The sequence below is a fragment of the Rhodnius prolixus genome, unplaced genomic scaffold, assembly GCF_049639745.1.
Source record: "Rhodnius prolixus isolate KJV_2025 unplaced genomic scaffold, Rpr scaffold_7, whole genome shotgun sequence".
Taxonomy (NCBI): Eukaryota; Metazoa; Arthropoda; class Insecta; order Hemiptera; family Reduviidae; genus Rhodnius; species Rhodnius prolixus.
The window spans coordinates 30350412-30374217 of NW_027411582.1; the positions used below are offsets into that span (position 1 = coordinate 30350412).

Sequence of the window (23806 nt, forward strand, 5' to 3'; positions counted from 1 at the left end):
CGAGCGGTTAAGAGTCTTAGACCTGCAAAGCTAAGGTGTACGAGGGTCGTTTGAAAAGTCCGTGCAAAAATAAAAACTACTTAATTTTTTGGGGTAAACCTTTTTTATTTTTCAACATAGTCTCCTTTTAGGCTTATACACTTCGTCCAACGCTGCTCCAGTTTGTTGATCCCTTCCGAATAATAGGATTTGTCCAAGTCTGAAAAATAGCCATTCGTTACTGCAATCACCTCCTCGTTTGAATAAAATCTTTTTCCCGCCAGCCATTTCTTCATATTGGGGAACAAATAGTAGTCCGAGGGAGCCAAGTCTGGAGAATAGGGGGGATGTGAAACGAGTTGGAACCCTATTTCCATTAATTTTGCGACCACAACTGCTGAGGTGTGAGCTGGTGCGTTGTCGTGATGGAAAAGGACTTTTTTGTGGGCCAATCGTGGGCGTTTTTCTTGCAGCTCGGTTTTCAAACGGTCCAATAACGATGAATAATATGCACCTGTAGTAGTTTAACCCTTTTCTAGATAGTTGATGAGGATTATTCCTTGCGAATCCCAAAAGACAGTCGCCATAATCTTTCCGGCCGAAGGAACGGTCTTCGCCTTTTTTGGCGCAGATTCCCCCTTGGTAACCCATTGTTTAGATTGTTCATTGGTCTCAGGAGTGTAGTGATGTATCCATGTTTCATCCACAGTGACGAAACGTCGCTTAAAGTCCTGCGGATTCTTCTGGAACACTTCACACGATTTCGTTTTTAGTCAAGCGCGAGCAATCGCGGCACCCATCTTGCGGATAGCTTTGTCATGTCCAAATGTTGATGCAAAATATTATGTACCCGTTCATTCGAGATGCCCACTCTCTTCTGTCATCCATCACCATATCATGGATTTTATCAATGATTTCTGGAGTAGTAACCACAACAGGGCGTCCAGAACGTTCAGCGTCACTTATGCCCATATGGCCACTCCGAAAATTTTGAAACCACTTATAAACTATTCTAATCGAAGGTGCAGGGTCACCATAATGTTTATCAAGCTTCTCTTTAGTCTCCTGAGGTGTTTTGCCTATTCATAAAGTAGTGTTTAATCAACACACGAAATTCTTTTTCGTCCATTTTTTGAAAATCACTCGACTTCCTCGATTCAAACGAATGCCAAACACAAAGAAATAGACCGATCTGGCTGAAACTTGGTGTGTGTTCTTCCAAGAGATGCTACTAACTAAACATAACCTCGATACGCGCCAGTGGTGCTATCTCTCTGACTTTGCACGGACTTTTCAAACGACCCTCGTATTGTTGGTTTAGTGGGTTCGATTCCCCCTGGTCTAGATCTTGTGCATTTTATTTAATGGGTTAATACAAAGAATTCATAGTAAAGTATGAATGTATAGGTTTCGTGACCGTAAATTATTCACTTAAAAATTCAAAATTGGCGAGGAATCGGTCCAAATAAAAACAACTCGTCTTTTTGCCAAAGTTTCGACAAATATATTGTCTTCTTCAGGGCCTGGATATTACAAATACAAAAATACGAACAATTGAGGAAATCAGTAAAAAATCAGTAATATAATAAAATAAATAAATACAATAAAAATAATAATAAAAATAATAGTAAAGTATGTTTGCTTTCTAGTCGGCTCCGTCCATGACAACTGATTCGGTAGTTGGACGTAAAGCACGCCTGAAAAAAAATAGGCAATTACTTTACTTACTTACTTTCGTATTAATATTTTTTAAGAAATATTTCTATAGAATTTAATAATACAGGATATCCGTTTTCTACTTTCTCTTCCTGTGATTGTGTCTAAATTTTTCGAAATTGACAACGAAAGTAATATTTTTGCAAATGGCCAAAAATTATAATAAATTATGCATAAAATAATAAATTAATTTTTAATTAAAAACAATTAATGACCTAGAAACTTTTACACCATAATTAAGTACAACTAAAACTTATTTTGCAACAGCTTAATGAGTTTAATTTTCATTTTTTTTAATAACTATTATTTTTTTTAGCTAATTACTTTCATGATTTTTAAGAAATCAAAAAAAAAAAAAATTATAAAATCATTTAGATAAATAGAGTTGTAAGTGAAGGAAAAACCGTCCAAATTTATTTATTGATTTTCCAAAAAAGGACATACTTTCATATTTGTACTTGATACTTGACAGCAGTAGGTGTTGCATATTGCACATATTGCTAAAATGGTAATACTAATGGTTATTGCAGCATTTAAGTAGTAAAAACATCTGTTTAGACATTGCTTATATTTCACATTTAAATTCTAGTTTATTTATTTATTTTTAAAGAAAACAAATAGACGAATAGCTTTAAACTAGAAATTTTATTAAATAGAAATATTTAGTTTTCTCTTTCTGAGCAAAAATGTAAATAGTTTCACTAGGTTTTATTACGTCAAGATAGTATTTCAAAATGAAGATGAAGGTGTGTGCATTATTGCAGCTTATGTCCGTGCACTTAAAACTGAATAGGTTGTTCATAAATGCAAAGTGCAGCTTGTACACGGTAGTTTTTTCGTTTATTATTTGTGGGTTTAAAAGTTAGGGAAGGGATTAGCTATGAGGTTAGCATACTGGACTCCCACGCGGAGGTCCCGGGTTCGAATCCAGCTGCTAACCCTTAGATTTTTTCTTCCTAGGAGCTTCTTACAGCTCACTGTCCGGTGATGGACAGTGTTGTTTGTAACGAGAGAACACTGTCCGGAGGCCGGCAGTGCACTGAAAAAAGCTCCGGGCGCCAATAACCTTAGATGTTGACGCGCCTTAAATCACAAAAAAAAAAAAAAAAAATTAAGCTACTTTGAGCTTTATTAAGTTTTTTACTTAGAATGTAGGCGTGGGTAATACGAGGTCTGTAAATTAGGTAATGAGACTGATTTTTTTAAATTTTTTTATTCAAAAAGAATTACAATTCTATGTTGTCACCTTCAAAATAACTTCTTCCTAAAACCACACAGCGCTGGAGACGTTTCTTCCACTTCTCATAGCAGTGCTCGAACTCCCAATACTGGAATAGCCTTCAGCTGGTCGGTTTACAGCCATTTGAATGTTTTCGACTGTCCCAAAATGAGTTCTATTGAGGTGATTTTTCAACTTCGGGAAGAGAAAAAAAAGTCACAAGGACTCAAGTTAGGCGAATAAGGAGGCTGAGGAGCCACAGGAATCTTTTTACTGGCCAAAAACTCCAAATTTAACTCTTCATCGACCATTCTGACTGTCAACCAACGATCTGAACGCACAAGATCCCGGATTCTGTCGACATTTTCATCGGTTCTCTAAAGATGAAGGCTTTCCGCTTCGTGGTTCATCTTCAATCGACTCTCTTCCTTCTGAAAATGCCTTAAACCACCGAAAAAACCTGGGCTCTTGACAAAAATACTATCTCCGTAGGGCCTGCTGAAGTTTAACAAGAGTTTCCGTTACACTGTGCCCAAGTCTGAAGCAAAACAGTCGAAAACATTCAAACGGCCAGTAACCGACCAGCTGAAGGCTATTCCAGTATCGGAGTTCGAGCACTGCTATGAGGAGTGGAAGAAACGTATAAACTAATGGCTGAATGAGATTTATTTTCATCTATAATCAGAGGTATAAACTGTACAATATATCTCTGATGATGCATGAAATTCCAAAACTGGTCAGGAATACAATGAACATGCATACCACTATGGATAAAGTCAGCACTGTGGATCTAACTATATTTGCGAGAGAATGAGCGAGTTTAGTTTGCAATTGGTGGAGGGTTGTTTTTGATGTTGGATTGGGATACCCGTAGGGACATCAAGATCCCTGAGAAAGAAGCTAGTCTATTTTGCCTCTATTAAGATCCATCCAGATTGCCCAAGGGGATATTATTTTGGGATCCCAGTTTATGCCAATTGTGAATGACATCTCTTCAAGTAAGGTATCCCGTATCCCATCAAAGGCGAGCCCTTTTTACTGCTCGTATCCTTAGATATCAATGCCAAAAACCTTAGTTATAATAAGAGACACGTTATAACATTGCTATGGTTAGAAAAGACGTAAATTTTAAAATTGTAACTCAAGCAATTTTATGCCAAATAAAAAAAAAATTTTTTTGACAAATCTGCCAAGTGCATACAGAGTGCATCATTTATGTGCATGACATAAATTTGGCAATTTAACAATTTCTTCCTTCAATTAAATTTGGATAAATTCGCTTTTAGTTGAATATTATTTTTTTATACACTCAATTAGCTACTTATAAAATTTGTTTGGCAAAAAAGTAATTCCACATCATATCAAATATTTTTTGAGTAGTTATTTTCAGTTAGGCAAACATAATTTCCGTTTCTTCCACAAATTATTGAAATACAAAAATATTTATGCTTAAAGATATTGGCAAACTGAAATACGAGGGTCGTTTGAAAAGTCCGTGCAAAGTGAGAGAGATAGCACTACTGGCGCGTATCGAGGTTATGTTTAGTTACCAGCATCTCTTGGAAGAACACACACACCAAGTTTCAGCCAGATCGGTCTATTTCTTTGTGTTTGGCATTCGTTTGAATCGAGGAAGTCGAGTGATTTTCAAAAAATGGACGAAAAAGAATTTCGTGTGTTGATTAAACACTACTTTATGAAAGGCAAAACGCCTCAGGAGACTAAAGAGAAGCTTGATAAACATTATGGTGACTCTGCACCTTCGATTAGAACAGTTTATAAGTGGTTTCAAAATTTTCGGAGTGGCCATATGGGCACAAGTGACGCTGAACGTTCTGGACGCCCTGTTGAGGTTACTACTCCAGAAATCATTATAAAATCCATGATATAGTGATGGATGACAGAAGAGTGAAGGTGCGTGAGATTGCTAGTGCTGTGGGCATCTCGAATGAACGGGTACATAATATTTTGCATCAACATTTGGACATGACAAAGCTATCCGCAAGATGGGAGCCGCGATTGCTCACGCTTGACCAAAAACGAAATCGTGTGAAGTGTTGCAAGGACGGTTTGCAGCTGTTCTAGAAGAATCCGCAGGACTTTAAGCGTCGTTTCGTCACTGTGGATGAAACATGGATACATCACTACACTCCTGAGACCAAAGAATAATCTAAACAATGGGTTACCAAGGGGGAATCTGCGCCAAAAAAGGCGAAGACCGTTCCTTCGGCCGGAAAGATTATGGCGACCGTCTATTTTTCAGACTTGGACAAATCCTATTATTCGGAAGGGATCAACAAACTAGAGCAGCGTTGTACGAAGTGTATAAGCCTAAAAGGAGACTATGTTGAAAAATAAAAAAGGTTTACCCCAAAAAATTAAGTAGTTTTTATTTTTGCACGGACTTTTCAAACGACCCTCGTACATGCATGTAATAATGGTTCTACGTAACTTAATGTCGGATTTTTTTTGAAGATTAAGTTAGTTTTATCATCATTCATTTCTGTTCCTAATATTTTAGTCTTAGATTTGTTTTTTCATTCAAAATGTTTTAACAAATGAACCAAATTTTTGGTGAAATCCAAATGATTTTTCTAATCCACCTTTAATAGAATTTATTTATAATGTAAGCCAATGGTATTCTCAACGATATATCGATTGTAACATCTATAATTGTGTTATAGATTTTTTGTAGATTGTAACTCCAATCACACACTTTACTTAGAATGTGCGCTTGAAGAATGCATATACATTGTTCTTCATTACTTAAACACCCAGTCGTGAATATTAAATATTCTTACTTATTACCAGTAAAATAGTGAACAATAAACTCCTCCTTATTTCCATAAAATATACACGAACATGCGATGAATATAATGTAATACGGATAAATAATTTTTAATAAATGAGAGCCTTTACAAGGTAATACTTGAAGTGTAAAAGAAATCTTTGTTCGTTATATAAAGGTCTAGATAATTTGATATTGTCAAGGCAGTGGTTTTTGGTTTTTTGTTTTGATATCAAATAGCTCTTGGCACAATAGAATATACATCTACTGTGACAACAATCTCTAATGCTTAAATGTCTAATACGTCATTAAACAAAAAAAAATATATCTTGCTCTTAATTGTTTCATATGTACACTGTAATTAATGGATTCTGTAGAAGGATGCGCGAGGTTACATCCTTGACAAATAACAGAGAGCTGTGCAAAGGATATTCTATAAATTCGCTCTTCCTGTCGGTTAAATTCTTCTAACTCAAAATTTTTGCTTTTAACCCTTAGAAAAATTGTTTTTCTAGAACAGTTCCTGTAAAGTGTTTCTGCAGAACTATGAGTCCTTATTATCTGTATAAGTTTAAAAGATTTTGACATCATTGCTAAAATTGTTACGTTTAAAAAGGATAAATATCCTTACTGGAATATTCCTGAATCGATTTCCTTTATTTAACTTGGATTTGTAATTAGATTGGTCTTTATCCAGCACTTTTATTGGAAACATTTTTCCAGAATTAGTTCCCTTTTTTTGGAATTGATTTTGGATATTGAGAGTCCAACCCTTCATTGATGTAGCCTTGACTGCGCTGAACTTCTTTGCAAATAAAAGACGAATTATATCTATTCCTGTAAGAAAACCAGCAATTTCTTTCCATAAGCAGATTAATTTTTTAAATTTCGAATCCTAAATTTTTGAAATCATTTACGATTTTAATATAATTCTTAATATATTGCTTACAAATATTATCTTTAAGATTATGCTAATAATAATAATTATTTTGTTTCAGGTAAGTCTAAACTCTATCGCAGAATCCTACAAATAAAGTTGAAAAAAAATTATAGGTATGTTTTACTCAATGTTTTTTGCCACTAAAACTTGTTCCGTCTGTAACACTCAAAACGTGAAATTTTGTGAAAAATTGAGCTATCAAGGATGAGGTGTTTTGCGCGTAATATATAACATTTTATAGCTTTTATCTCCTGAAACAAAATGTTTTGCGGTAATGAGTTCGATTCCTCTAGGTCTACTTGGGTCGTTTGAAAAGTCCGTGCAAAGTCAGAGAGATAGCACTACTGGCGCGTATCGAGGTTATGTTTAGTTAGTAGCATCTCTTGGAAAAACACACACCAAGTTTCAGCCAGATCGGTCTATTTCTTTGTGTTTGGCATTCGTTTGAATCGAGGAAGTCGAGTGATTTTCAAAAAATGGACGAAAAAGAATTTCGTGTGTTGATTAAACACTACTTTATGAAAGGCAAAACGCCTCAGGAGACTAAAGAGAAGCTTGATAAACATTATGGTAACTCTGCACCTTCGATTAGAACAGTTTATAAGTGGTTTCAAAATTTTCGGAGTGGCCATATGGGCACAAGTGACGCTGAACGTTCTGGACGCCCTGTTGAGGTTACTACTCCAGAAATCATTGATAAAATCCATGATATGGTGATGGATGACAGAAGAGTGAAGGTGCGTGAGATTGCTAGTGCTGTGGGCATCTCGAATGAACGGGTACATAATATTTTGCATCAACATTTGGACATGACAAAGCTATCCGCAAGATGGGTGCCGCGATTGCTCACGCTTGACCAAAAACGAAATCGTGTGAAGTGTTGCAAGGACGGTTTGCAGCTGTTCCAGAAGAATCCGCAGGACTTTAAGCGTCGTTTCGTCACTGTGGATGAAACATGGATACATTACTACACTCCTGAGACCAAAGAACAATCTAAACAATGGGTTACCAAGGGGGAATCTGCGCCAAAAAAGGCGAAGACCGTTCCTTCGGCCGGAAAGATTATGGCGACTGTCTTTTGGTATTCGCAAGGAATAATCCTCATCGACTATCTGGAAAAGGGTAAAACTATTACAGGTGTATATTATTCATCGTTATTGGACCGTTTGAAAACCGAGCTGCAAGAAAAACGCCCACGATTAGCCCACAAAAAAGTCCTTTTCCATCACGACAACGCACCAGCTCACACCTCAGCAGTTGTGGTCGCAAAATTAATGGAAATAGGGTTCCAACTCGTTTCACATCCCCCTATTCTCCAGACTTGGCTCCCTAGGACTACTATTTGTTTATCCCTTCCCCAATATGAAGAAATGGCTGGCGGGAAAAAGATTTTATTCAAACGAGGTGGTGATTGCAGAAACGAATGGCTATTTTTCAGATTTGGACAAATCCTATTATTCGGAAGGGATCAACAAACTAGAGCAGCGTTGGACGAAGTGTATAAGCCTAAAAGGAGACTATGTTGAAAAATAAAAAAGGTTTACCCCAAAAAATTAAGTAGTTTTTATTTTTGCACGGACTTTTCAAACGACCCTCGTATAGGCCTTGGATTTTATTTAATGACTAATAAGAGAAATTTATAGTTAAGTATGTTTGTTAGACACCTCCGGCCATGACACCTAATTTAGCCCGCCTTTAAAAAATATTAGCCATTACTTAGTTCCAGGTTATAGTGAAGAAGTTTATAGAAATAGTAACTAATATCCGATGTAACGAAAATACCACTACTTTCATAACAACAACGCGCGTTCCCGTTAAATGTTTGCGGTTATTTGTGGGGGGGGGGTCCTTCCCCTCGATGGACACATATTTATCATGTGCACGCTGTGCTATACTCGTATGTTGCTAGTATGTTTTGCATGAACAGTTCAAGCCATATTGCCAAAATCGTGCAATTATAGCTAAGACACAAAGCTGTACGTAAGATAGAAACTCAAAAGACTAAAGCACATCTTGCTATAAATTTATTTCTTAATTTTTTTAACCTGTAAATATACTTAATATTTAACTTAAGACAAAATTCATTTAGTGTACGAGCACGCAATTGACCTGCAACACCTTCTGATGCTGTATTTTTAAATATATTTGTAAATAAATAAGTTTCAAATTTACTATTTAAAATAAAAATCACAAGACGGTTGCACGTCATAAAATTAGCTCATTATTTAAATCCTAGGAATTACCACCCTGTTCATGACGAAATGATGAATGTGATTTTGGTTTAACTTTTAAAAAAGGGGATAAAACTGTTATTAGTAAACAAAACCTTGAAAGTATTGCATAGTTTAATAGTAAAATAATTTATTTTTCCTTTTATATATTAAAGAATATATAATTTATATATGCATATATCTTATTATAATATTCAAGAATATAAATGATTAATTTACTCCAAATAAAGGACGATTTAATTTAATTGTATTCCATAGTTTAAGTATGTAAAACATACATTTAGTAAATATTTCCTCGTGTAATTTTTTATATACATATCTATTAATTTTATTTAATGCTAGCTGGGTAAATAATGGTAGTGATTTTTTGCTAAGCCCACGTGCTCCCGCTGTTCAATGATTGTTGGTCACTTTAATTTACTACGTAGTAACTTCCTTCTTCCTGCCGAGTTTCCAATACATTTTGAAGGTTTTTTTCTTTTTAATAGAAACACAAAACCTTCCTAATTATTTGGAAGAAATTAGGGACCCCAGTTAAGGATGTAGAGAGGGCCTTGAATACCATTGCCCAAAATCATGGTGTGCCCCCAATATTAGTGAAAAATTAGCAGACTTTTTTCTGTTTGATTTTTTTTAATTTTGGGCGCGTCAACATTGAAATTATTGGCTCCCAGAGAATTTTTTTCAGTGCTCTGCCGAACTGCAGACAGTGTTCTTTGATTACAGACAACAATTAGCTTGTAAGAAAACCTAAGGGCGTACACATGGATTGAAAACCGATACCTCCAATGGGGCATCTAGTACACTAACCACTTAGCCAATCCCTACAGAATATCTCTAAACCTTTCTTTTGAGTTCTACTATTACGAGGGTTGGCTGGAACGTAATGCACACATGCTTGCCGAGCGCGAACGAAGAGCTTTAAAAAGCGGGCGAAGTGGCATTTGGAAGTCACATTTCCCCTTTATTACGTAGGCGCAGTTTGAACTCGCTGCGTTCAGCCAGTGTATTTTTAGACGCCAAAGTATGGACACTTGTACTGGTGCTATGTCACTGCGAGATAAACAGCTTGCTGTTATCAGACTTTCTTTTGAATATTGTGACAGGGGACGAATCATGGGTCCATCATTACGACACCCAGAAGAGAAAAGGCAGAGCACTGAATATCGACATGCGTCTTCTCCTCGGCCGAAAAAGTTCAAAACACAACCGTCCGCAAAAAAAAATTCTTCTGTCTGTGTTTTGGGATGCTCATCAAGTTTAAGTGACGGATTTTCTGGATTTTTTTTTCAAGCGAGCTTTACGTCCAACTGCCGATTAGTGATCTAACGATTTAGGTGGCCATTGTTCGTACGTCAGAGGAAGTGAAGAATTTAAATTATTATCGAATTAAATTATTATGTCTAGCTCTAGCCTATAACCTCTTAATATACTTTACTATAAATTAACCATTAAATAATATCCAAAGCCAGGGAAGGGATTAGCTATGAGGTTAGCATACTGGACTCCCACGCGGAGGTCCCGGGTTCGAATCCAGCAGCTGACCCTTAGATTTTCTCTTCCTAGGAGCTTCTTACAGCTCACTGTCCGGTGATGGACAGTGTTGTCTGTAACGAGAGAACACTGTCCGGAGGCCGGCAGTGCACTGGAAAAAAGCTCCGGGCGCTAATGACCTGAGCTGTTGATGCGCCAAAAAAAAAAAAAAAAAAATATCCAAAGCCTAGACCAGGGTAATCGAACCCACTAAACCAACAATACATCTTAGCTTTGCGGGTCTAGCTCTAGCTTATAACCTCTTAATATACTTTATTATAAATTAACCATTAAATAAAATGCACAAGACCTAGACCAGGAGGAATCGAACCCACTAAACCAACAATACATCTTAGCTTTGCGGGTCTAGCTCTAGCTTATAACCTCTTAATATACTTTATTATAAATTAACCATTAAATAATATCCAAAGCCTAGACCAGGGTAATTGAACCCACTAAACCAGCAACACATCTTAGCTTTGCGGGACTCGCAGTTATCGCATTACCTTGTTGTTACCTGTTTTCTACATCAATCTTTACAGTTTAATTTCAAATTGAAACTCACTTCCTGTTATTATTATATCATAACTATACGTTCTTATTAATGGGAATAACAATAAGTACTGTTATATAACATTTGAAATAACATTTTCTTTTTTATAAATGGTTTTATTCTTTTTTTTATAGAAAGTTCTTTTCTATTATATATTGTACTGATCTGTTTTCTTCTCCGATTGTTGTCTCTAATTCCTCTTACGCTTCCATTCAGGAAAATTATTACGTCATAAATGGATTTCATACAATGGAAACTTAACGTATAAAATAGAAATCAAGACAATGTGTTCGTGCACGATTTTTTTCTCAAGAGAAATATTTTCTTTACTTCATTAAAAAAATATAAAAGTAACTTTTAATATTAATAGAACCAACTAGACTAATAGCTTAGATGAATAATTAGGTCTTAAGCTCTTGTTAAAATAGAATTTCCCTTTAATTCTAAAAGTCATTACATCCGGAAACCCTACGACATCCTGAAAACAATAGTTATTTAAAAAAAAACATATTTTTCTTCTTCTGTTCAAATATTTGAATATTTAATTACGAATTACGAGTCCAAACGCCTATCTATTGAGCGAACAAAAGCGGTCAGCTTTCATATTCAGGACAAGGCCGGCTAGTTTGAACATTTGTCCGTTATCAGTAGACCGCAAGAATAATTTAAACTATTGGATTTTTTTGTTTTGTACAATTTATTATTATTTTTCACTTGATTTATTGTAATTTTAGTTTGCGATTTATTTTTAAAGAGATTTTTGTTTTAATTTTCTCTTTTTTTAGTTCTTTATTTTTCTCTCTCCCATAACTCTTCTGTAAGAGATTATGAGCAGTAAGAGAAAGTCGAGATTTAAAAATAATAATAATTTTATTGGTCGTAGCAATGATGATTTTCTTTCTCTCTGTCATCATATTTTGAGGAAGATTTATGTAACATGTCTAAACCTGTATGATAGTACGAGGGTCGTTTGAAAAGTCCGTGCAAAAATAAAAACTACTTAATTCTTTGGGGTAAACCTTTTTTATTTTTCAACATAGTCTCCTTTTAGGCTTACACACTTCGTCCAACGCTGCTCTAGTTTGTTGATCCCTTCCGAATAATAGGATTTGTCCAAGTCTGAAAAATAGCCATTCGTTTCTGCAATCACCTCCTCGTTTGAATAAAATCTTTTTCCCGCCAGCCATTTCTTCATATTGGGGAACAAATAGTAGTCCGAGGGAGCCAAGTCTGGAGAATAGGGGGGATGTGAAACGAGTTGGAACCCTATTTCCATTAATTTTGCGACCACAACTGCTGAGGTGTGAGCTGGTGCGTTGTCGTGATGGAAAAGGACTTTTTTGTGGGCCAATCGTGGGCGTTTTTCTTGCAGCTCGGTTTTCAAACGGTCCAATAACGATGAATAATATGCACCTGTAATAGTTTTACCCTTTTCCAGATAGTCGATGAGGATTATTCCTTGCGAATCCCAAAAGACAGTCGCCATAATCTTTCCGGCCGAAGGAACGGTCTTCGCCTTTTTTGGCGCAGATTCCCCCTTGGTAACCCATTGTTTAGATTGTTCTTTGGTCTCAGGAGTGTAGTGATGTATCCATGTTTCATCCACAGTGACGAAACGACGCTTAAAGTCATGCGGATTCTTCTGGAACAGCTGCAAACCGTCCTTGCAACACTTCACACGATTTCGTTTTTGGTCAAGCGTGAGCAATCGCGGCACCCATCTTGCGGATAGCTTTGTCATGTCCAAATGTTGATGCAAAATATTATGTACCCGTTCATTCGAGGTGCCCACAGCACTAGCAATCTCGCGCACCTTCACTCTTCTGTCATCCATCACCATATCATGGATTTTATCAATGATTTCTGGAGTAGTAACCTCAACAGGGCGTCCAGAACGTTCAGCGTCACTTGTGCCCATATGGCCACTCCGAAAATTTTGAAACCACTTATAAACTGTTCTAATCGAAGGTGCAGAGTCACCATAATGTTTATCAAGCTTCTCTTTAGTCTCCTGAGGCGTTTTGCCTTTCATAAAGTAGGGCTTAATCAACACACGAAATTCTTTTTAATCAAAAACAGTCTTTCTCAGAATGGGCGATAACAACGCCCCCCTTGTGGAAGCTGGAGGCCTACAGGGGAGCGGTAAAGGTCCCAGAGAAAATTGGGGTGTTCGGGAGGGGCTGATTTGTGTTTTTTTAAAAATATATTTAACCAAAATTAGAACCTACCCTACACTACATCGAATATTTCGTTGTTTTTTCGTTAATTTTGGGCTACAAAAGCCATAGCCCAGGATTATAGTCGATTGTTCATTGATTTTTCATAGCATTTCCCATCGGTCGTATTTTGTGTGAACGTGGATTTAGTGCTGTGGCAACACTGCTAACTAGAAAGAGAAATCGTTTGCATGTTACCGAAATAAGCGGTGACTTACGGCTGTTTTTTTAAGTAAATTCGAGCCTGCTATTAACCAAACTTGTTCAAAATCATCAGATTCATCCTTTCACATTAGGTTAGTTTTAAAATTTAAATTAAACTGTTTTGTTCCCATACACTAAACTAACCAACTAACCAACGCTATAAACTTCTCGCCAGACTACTTGACAAACGTTCGAAACTTAACCTAGATAACAAAAGACTTCTTATATCTACTGTTACTGCGACCTATTTGGGGTTATACGGCATCGAAGTATGGGGGATTGACTAAGCGTTCCAACTCACTACGCCTCCAGGCATTACAGTCACAAAAATACTTCGAAAACTTCTTAACGCTCCGTTCTATGTAACTAACCTCACTATCCATAATGACCTCAAAATCTCCCTTTCATTACAAGATCTTGCTAACACTCGTTTTCACAAATTCATCATACCTCTACAGCAGCTCATCCTAACCCTCTCATAGAACACCTATCTTCCTCCACATTACCAGGTAATCCTCTAAGGAGATTGAAGAGAATATGGCCTCGTGATCTTCTCTTATCGTGAGAGCAAAGCACGTTACTGGAGTGACACCACTGGGTGCCTTCTCCACTCATGATTTTCTTCTATTTCTTTTTTCTTTTACCATATTTGCTTGTTGCAACAACTGTTGCAGTGGTAAATTACAATAAAAGATTTTTTTTAAAACTGTTTTAATTTGAATAAAAGTTTTCTGATCAGTCTCATTTAAAATGTAAGTTCAAACTCAGAAACAGGATAAGACTCATATGGCACGCTCTAAATTAAAGTAATAATTGCGATTGTGATTTTTAAGATGTGGTAAAGTTACAAATTTTCGAGGGGGCGCTAGAAAATAATTGATTCTCAAAGTGGGGCGGCAGACGAAATAAGTTTGAGAACCTCCTCTGGTCTAAAAGATCTGTTATGGTACTCTTGCGATTCTGTTTGTATGTTTATGTTAAACGCGTGAATCGAATGAAGGAGTTAATTAGATGATAAGCCGGAGTTTCCCTGTGGGTTCGCTAAACCAACATATAGTATTCGATTAGCGAGGAATCGATTCAGAACAAGAAAAACAAAAACACTCAGCTTTTTGCTGAAACGTTCCTCACTAATTGAATCTTTAATATAAATTTTAAAAATCACTAAAAGCTAATACAAATTCATTGTGCGTGTTATTAGCCAGGGATACCCTCAGGGACGCCCTGGATCCCTGAAGAAGTGGCTCGTCCACTTTACCATTTAAAGCAATTTTATTTAAAACAAAATAACCACTTTTAGTAACCTTTTCGTTTAGTAGCGTTACAAGGAATTTACCATCCAGTAATTTTAGGACAGATTTAATGCATTATTTACATAAAATATGCATATATTAGATTTCTATTAGAGACCAATCAGTATTTAGATGCTGTAACTAATCGGACATAGCCGGAAGCGTCGAGAGTATATTCATCTTTTCTTTTGGTTTCGGCGGAGATACGATTTTATTTTTGTTAATCTAGTCATGAAATAGGTCAATAGCTAAGCCCTTAGGCGTGATTATTTTAAACACTTCTTTTATTTCGTTTATGGTATTGTAAAAGTATTATCAGTGCAGAATGATCTGTGTTATACTGAGATGGTACTTAATGTCTTTTAACTTTAATCTTAAGAGGAAATTTTTTTTAAAAATTCGTAAAATCTTTTGTTTGTTCATTGTTTTGAATTATCACGGTCAAGAGATTTTTATCAACATTTTTTTTGCGTTGAATTTTATGGTTTCATACTTATCTCAGATATTTGTGGAGGCTTTTATTGTCTTGAATTGTTGAACACTACCAATTGGAGGAAAAAGTGTTTGACTTAAAGAGAAAAGATATTAATGTGTAGGACTAAGGACACTGAGGATGCTCCAGTCTCCAGTACCCTCTGATATTAATGCACGCACAGTCCTTTTGAGCATTCGAATTAGTTGGACATTGTCGTTCAACATACTTCAGTTATTCCCAGGCTATTTTGGGGTCTTCAAATCTCTTTAGAGTGTGGCCATTAAAACTATGGGTGCAGTGTAGATCTCAAGAGTGAATGGTTGGCCATCATTAGGGGCAGAGACAGGCGAAGAAGTTCATTTTGGGCTGAACTGCAGGACTATTAACTGGCCTCTGCAGGCTCAGAAAATAGATAATAGCCTTTAGTAGATTCTGTCAGAAAAAGAAGGAAACGGCACTCTGCATAGTGTTGTCTGGGCTAAGGATGTTACTCCTCGGTAAGCAAAAAACCAAGGCCTGGTGAGCTTTACTCAGGAGCCGCTCTCCAGAATTAAAGAGTCTGATTAAACGGACGGGTCTGAAGAGCGAGCTCTAGAGTATTGGGTGCCACAATAGATCCAAAAGCGTCGCGGTGGTGTAGTCCTTTAAAGCCACCCTACTAGAATCTAATCTAATCTACTTCCAGGCTTTTTTGCCTTTAGATTTCAATTTTGAACTCAGATAGTTGTGTATAGTTTTACTTTTTTAGCTCCACCACCAAATATGGTTCACAGAAGACCCTTAATCGATTTGCAACTTCCGAGTGAAATTTCTGTTTTATTTAAGTTATACACAAAATAGTTGAACACTCATAAATCTTCGTCATCTTATACACACACATCTTACTTAGCTCCAGTATTTAAAAATGATAAGTTTACCTAACTAAAAATAGCCTAGCTATACTGTTTTTTTTTTTTTGATTGATGAGTTTATAGTTTAGAAGGTTGTGGTTTAAATTTATTCCACAACGCTGATTTTTTAATCCGTTGTAGCGCTGTATGTTTTTCTGTTTGTTTAAATTCTTGACCGACTTTGGATTTTCTTCCACCATCAGAGGTTTGATTAATCAGTTTCGTGTAGAGAATTTGACAACAACTAAGTTCCTGACTCACTTTACCCAAATCGAATCAGTCTCTTTGGCAGGATGTAAAATGTTTTGTCTTCCTGATATTTTTTGAATTGAAAATATATTTTGAAACACCCACAGATCATTTTAAAACTCAATTTTGGGGAATTAGGCATTTTCCTTACCAATAGGGATAGCAAAAGTAAAAATATTTTTCGAGATTTTTCAAAGGATCTGGGGAGGGAATTGCATGTAAGTCAGAACAAAATTTACCCATTTGTTGCTCTATTCTATTTCTTTTTTAAAATATTTTTGCCTATCATAAGGCTTCCTCCAGTATTTTCAGCAGGATATTCTCCTGTACTCCTTCTTTTCCAAACCTGTTTCTGATTGATGAGGTTTTTTAATTGATTCTAACCTTTTCGTGCAATTCTTTCAGGTCCTTAATGGAATCTGCATCATTCTTTTCCATCTATTTTTATCTTCCTTTGGAATTGAATATCTTAATGAGGGATTCATTCTTCAGGACTTCGTTGAAGCCACTCTTATTCCATTCTCCAGTTTCTCCAGTGCTCATCACCATATTCGGGGATAGGCTACTCAGCATTCTGCTAATATGGAAAAATAGACCAAAATTCTGAGATTTATGCAACCATCATAAACATTTATTTTCTACACATACGACTCCTATTGGAACTCCTTATTGACTGCATTCTGCAGCTTATTCAGGAAAGGTCAAGAACTTCTCTTCTCCTGATTACTAATTCTAACCAATGACGGCCATTAAATGTCCAACTTTTTGGTACAGATCAGACATGCTTTTTTTTTTGACATGAATACCCTCCTACTCAATATATATATATGTATTTTGTTCCTTTCAAGATAATTTAGGAGTCTTAAATGTTTGTTACCACCTACACAAGACGTTGCTCCTCTTTTAAATTCTTCTAATTAAGCTATAAAAGTCGGCCTACGTTCTATAAAATATAAGATGATGTAGTTTTTCACTAGTTACAAGAACATATTCTGTTCTTAATTCGATAATTATAGCGTAGAGTCATGTCCATTATAGTTTGCAACTTTTAGTTTGATCTGGTTGTAGTTTTTATTCGCTGGTTATGAAGATCCGAGAAATGGGGACGTGGAATGTTACCTGCAAACAGAACTAATTGCGAATTACGTCGAAATTTCAGATCATGAAGCTTAAATATAGTTACTAAGGTACCTCTGTATAAATACTTCTGTGTGCTAGACACAGAGCATTAGAAATTCAGAGCACTCAGAGCACAAAGAAAACAAATAATTATGATGGCATTGAACTTTTTAAAAAGTTCCAACCTCTCCATCAATCAAACTTTTTACTGGACCATCGTGTTCTTGTCCATGTCATCTAATCAAGGTAGATTCAGCTTTAGCAACGGATCGGAATCTGTTGGACTAGTCACTGTTTTACATCATTCATTCTTCATCAGTCATTATTGACCGACCACCATCCGGGGGGCCCTGAACTAAAACTTAAGCCCACTCAGTACAATGAATCATTGCTGCCCACTCAGCATCTATAATACCAACTATATAACACCCTGGTACATTTTATTTTATTTATTATTGTTACAAAACGTAAAAGGGCATGCGCGAAACAAAAGTTTTTTGTTTTTGGATTTTTTATTTTCCCGCGCACGTTTCCTCCCCCCCCCGTTATTTTGAACATTGCCAAATATTCCTTGAAATAATACTTTTGAGCCTAGGCTTGGGCCTCATTTGTGGCTAGAGGGTGTGTTTCTATTGAACACGGATAGAAAATTGAACAATCCCAAATAAAAGTGATAGGCCTAGATGTAGTATGCTGACAAAGCTTGAAGAAAATCGTTAAAGAAAAAAAGATAACCTAAATAAACCTATAATAAGGTGAAGGGTTGTGCGAGGATCACGTCTGTAGCGGCTCCACGAGCTAAGTGAGCTGGAGACGTCTTGGCAGACACTTAGTGTTGTGGAGGAAAGTTATAGAAATGGCCAAGTTCCTCCATGGACTTTACAGCCAGGAGAGAAGTTGAAAAGACGAAAATCATGTTTTTTTTTAAAGAAAAATCCAAGGCCAGAAATGAGAAAAAAAATGAAGTGTTTGATAAGATGGTTTGCCTAAGAGAAAAAACTTACTAGCGAAAGAGAAAAGTAATGTTCATTGTTTTTGGGAGACTGATTCATTAATCCGGAAGGAAGAGAGAGTAATTTCAATCTCAGTGTCGTTATTTACGTCATTACGTAGTATTTATTTTAGCCGAGCTTTCAACCTAGAGGACTAGGTCATCTTCAGGGCTAATGTTATTGACAAATTGCTTTTTTTTTTTACATTGTTATTGTAAATAAAAAGTAAAGTAACGGCTAATTTTTAGCAGGCAGGCCTTACGTCCAACTACTAATTATGTGTGAAGTGGTCGGAGGCGACTACCAAATATACTTAACTGTAAAGTTCTTTTATTAGCCATTCAATAAAATCCAAGGCCTAAGACCGGGAATCGAACCGATACTAGCTTTACAGGTCTTGCCTCTTAATCGCTCGGTTACTGTGGCGCCTTTGTTATTGTACGAGGGTCGTTTGAAAAGTCCGTGCAAAGTCAGAGAGATAGCACCACTGGCGCGTATCGAGGTTATGTTTAGTTAGTAGCATCTCTTGGAAGAACACACTCCAAGTTTCAGCCAGATCTCGGTCTATTTCTTTGTGTTTGGCATTCGTTTGAATCGAGGAAGTCGAGTGATTTTCAAAAAATGAACGAAAAAAAAATTCGTTTGTTGATTAAACACTACTTTATGAAAGGCAAAACGCCTCAGGAGACTAAAGAGAAGCTTGATAAACATTATGGTGACTCTGCACCTTCGATTAGAACAGTTTATAAGTGGTTTCAAAATTTTCGGAATGGCCATATGGGCACAAGTGACGCTGAACATTCTGGACGCCCTGTTGAGGTTACTACTCCAGAAATCATTGATAAAATCCATGATATGGTGATGGATGACAGAAGAGTGAAGGTGCGTGAGATTGCTAGTGCTGTGGGCATCTCGAATGAACGGGTACATAATATTTTGCATCAACATTTGGACATGACAAAGCTATCCGCAAGATGGGTGCCGCGATTGCTCATGCTTGACCAAAAACGAAATCGTGTGAAGTGTTGCAAGGACGGTTTGCAGCTGTTCCAGAAGAATCCGCAGGACTTTAAGCGTCGTTTCGTCACTGTGGATGAAACATGGATACATCACTACACTCCTGAGACCAAAGAACAATCTAAACAATGGGTTACCAAGGGGGAATCTGCGCCAAAAAAGGCGAAGACCGTTCCTTCGGCCGGAAAGATTATGGCGACTGTCTTTTGGGATTCGCAAGGAATAATCCTCATCGACTATCTGGAAAAGAGTAAAACTATTACAGGTGCATATTATTCATCGTTATTGGACCGTTTGAAAAGCGAGCTGCAAGAAAAACGCCCACGATTGGCCCACAAAAAAGTCCTTTTCCATCACGATAACGCACCAGCTCACACCTCAGCAGTTGTGGTCGCAAAATTAATGGAAATAGGGTTCCAACTCGTTTCACATCCCCTTTATTCTCCAGACTTGGCTCCCTCGGACTACTATTTGTTCCCCAATATGGAGAAATGGCTGGCGGGAAAAAGATTTTATTCAAACGAGGAGGTGATTGCAGAAACGAATGGCTATTTTTTAGACTTGGACAAATCCTATTATTCGGAAGGGATCAACAAACTAGAGCAGCGTTGGACGAAGTGTATAAGCCTAAAAGGAGACTATGTTGAAAAATAAAAAAGGTTTATCCCATAAAATTGAGTAGTTTTTATTTTTGCACGGACTTTTCAAACGACCCTCTTAAGTTCGGTGTATTTTCTGTCCTAGCAGCTTCTGAACTCTTTTCTTCTTCTTCTTCTTCTTCTTCTTCTTCTTCTTGCTTAGCACTACAATCCATGAAGGACCTTGGCCGCCTCAATAATATCGTGTCATTCGCCTCGCTCTTGGGCCGCTCTTCTCCATCTTCTTACGCCCAATTCTTTTAGATCCTGCTCCACAGTGTCGAGCCATCTCACCCGGGGCCTCCCTCTCCTTCTAGCGCCCCTCCAGGATATCCAAGAAATAGTTTTTTGGTTACCTTTTCCTTCCCCATTCGTTCCAAGTGACCCAACTATCTAATTCGTCCTTGTTTGATAAGGCCAACTAGGTTCTGATCAGCATAAAGATCTATGACTTCCTTGTTGGTCCTTATCCTCCATCTGTCCCCCTTCCAGAATGGGGCCACATATTCTTCTTAATATCCTCCGCTCTCAGACATTAAGGAGGCGCTCATCCTCCTTGGTAAGGGCCCACGCTTCGCTCCCGTACATCACAATAGGTCGCAAAATCGTTTTATAAGTATGCAATTTGGCTTCTCTCGATAGAGTTCTAAAGCGCAGCGTCTTCTGCAAGGACCAGAAGCACCTATTACCTGAACTCTTTTCCTTATGTAGAAAAGTGAGCGGTAGGAGCTGAGGTCATGAGGGATAACCCCCAGACGATCGTTTTTATAAGAGTCACTAGGCTCCTGGGCTATTCTACGTTCATTTATTTTATTATTTACACTAATTTATCAGATTTAACCAGAAGACTCTATCAAGATGTTATTAAACATCGTCTTGATCCACCATAGGCTCTGTAAATACACCATAATACAACCCTGCGTTTCTTTAGTGCTTCGGGAAGTTTCCTAAATTCCTCCCGTTAATTCCCCTGAATCATCCCCTTAATTACTCTATTCACAAATATATTTTGTCCAACCATTTTGGAGAAAAAACAAGTGCGTGACAGAAAAATCTATAAAAAAAAAAACAAATATTTTTGTAGTAAAGAGGATATCCGTTTTATATCCAGAGAAAATCAATTTACTATATTTCAATTAAGATAAAAGGTCCTATAGCTGTTATAACTGATAAATTTAAATCACGAACTGTTGAGAATTATTTTACATGAGCTTAAATACAACTTTAATCAACTGTACACTTAATAATGGTGCCTCAATCAGAGAAATAAATATAGGAATAAATAATACTGGGGGCCGAAATACTCGTAGGTTCACACCTGTTTATAACACCAATAAAATAGCTCGTAACAATCTACAGTTGGTTTCAAAATTAATGAAGTTATTTTTGTAATCAATATACAAATTCTAATTATTGATCAGCCGGAATATAAATCATCAAAATATTACCTTTCAACACAAATAATAATTAATTTACAGAAAAATCACACAATAAATACAATTATTGGAATGTGAACAAAATAAATTAATTACATATGTAAAAATTGTAGCCCACACAGAATTTTGTGACTCTATTCAGTGTTACACCTGTTGCAATTATTGCATAAATGTGAGCAATAAAATATCATATCCTCAGTTTAGCATTTATTGTTTCGTTTCTGAGAGATTAACCCGTTATTGTTGGGCTAAATTAATATTTTATTTAACTTTATAATAAATTAGTATTTTTGTGGTTAGTTAATATACGATGATTAATTAATGATAACAAAATATGATTGTGGTCAAATTACAATATTAATTATAAATTTATCTGCTTTCAAAAGAAATCTTATTAATTGGGAATATCGAATATTATAATATTTGTTGTCTCTGCTGATTCAAACATTTAAAATGGCAAACCCAGGTCCCCCAATTTTTTGTTTTTTCCATTTATTTGCCATTTACAATATGCAGAAAATATTATCAGTGAAAGTGATGCGAGTAGTTTTGTTTTTGGATAATCTGGAAACAAGGATGAGGCAAGGTTCCGGAACCAGAGCTTTTAAAGAAGAAGAGTCGAAGAAGTCTCGATATTGTGCATTTTGATGCTTCTGTTGTAAATGAAATTTTAAGATCATTGTAAAGGGCAGCTTATTAGATAGATAGATTAAACTAGGGCGGCCTCAAGGCCTACGCCACTGCGACCACTTTGGATCTATTGTGGATCCCCTCCAGACCCCTCTTTTTCATTAGACTCTTCATTCTGGAGAACGACTCTTGTGTAAAGCTCACAGGCCTTGGGTTTTTCCTCCTCGAGGAGTAACATCCTTAGCCAGACAAGCCCCTCACACTGACACAACACGTGAGGGCCGTTTCCTCCGCCTCTTCCTGACAGAACCTACAAAAGGCTATCATCCGCCAGGCTCATGCGATGCATGTGTTTTCTGAGCCTACAGTGGCCCAGTTAATAGTCCTACAAGTATTCTTATAGCCCTACGCGGCCTTGACGGATTAATTCTGAAGTCAGCCTCGGCGAATAGCCTCTAATGAACTCCTTAGCCTGTCTCTGCCCAGTGGTGGCGAGCCACCACTCCTGAGACCTACTCTGCACCCATAAGTTAATGGCCGCAGACTTAACACACTTCGGAACCCCCCAAAACAGGGCTCCAGGCCAACGAAGTGTCCAGCAGAGCCTTCCCAGGCCAATAAATCTGCCACTTCGTTTCCCCTATATCCTGAATGACCAGGTACCCAAACCAGTATGACCTTATTTTGGTATAATGGAGAATCCATAATCTGGCGCAAGTATTTTTGATTGAATGGACTGTATTTATTGGGGAATTTGTAAGTTTTGTTGAACCTCACAGTTCTAAGTCTGCAAGTCCAGATCGGTTTCAGAATGTCAGTTGTGTTCTATTGATAACTTCTATTGATATTTAGTCGTAGTAGCAATTTGTTCCGTCAGTTAAGTTCCGAGTTTTTTCAGTCTAGTCTGAGAGTTCCACCGTTAGCCTTCTGTCGATGAACATCCCAAAGTAGTGAACTAAGTTAGCTGAAGAATGAGGAATTAGGTTTAGACTTAAAGATGGAGGCAAGGATTATTTTGCAGTATTTTACGCATTCAATTTGAATTGCTCCCTAAAGTAGTAAAAAAGAAAAGAATTATAGATAAACTGAGGCAAATTTTCATCTTGGAATCTTAACCATTTTAATTCTATTTTTTGGTTTAAACTTACAAAGAACTTGAGGAAAATTTACGAGGCCATTTATATTTTTGAATTTAAAAAAAAAAAAATATTTAATTCGATGTTTTGACACAGACATGTTGTCTATAATCCTTTTAACGTTGGCAATTTTGTTAATTGGCATATATTTTCTTAACAATCAACCTTAAAAGGATTATTTCTAACGTGTTCTAGAAGCTGAATAAATTAACTGTTTCTCCTTTAGATCTTTTTCCGTTGAAACTGGCTGACTCAAGCAAAAAATAGAAACGCAACTCTTGTTTACGCGTAAAAAAAATATAATATAATAAGATAACTCCAGCATCAGCATAAATAAATTTTTATCAAGTTCGTAAATTATATCTTGAAAAAAAAAGAAAATAATAATAATATAACTTCTAGCCCAGCAAAAAAGATTTTAACATAACTTTTACAAAAATAATAATATGTTACGTCAAACATAGATAAGTTTTTATTTTAGATTTTAACAGGTGATGTACTGTCCGGACTGGTGTACGGAGCCTGCGGGTAGATGTTACCTAGATAGTTCAAC

General features: G+C 36.6%; 1 protein-coding gene across 4 annotated transcripts in view; it reads left to right on the forward strand.

Annotated features, from left to right (window-relative positions):
- LOC141447380 (dnaJ homolog subfamily B member 6-like) overlaps window positions 1-23806 on the forward strand; it is a 247066-nt gene that overhangs the window by 143904 nt on the left and 79356 nt on the right. The window lies entirely within an intron of this gene.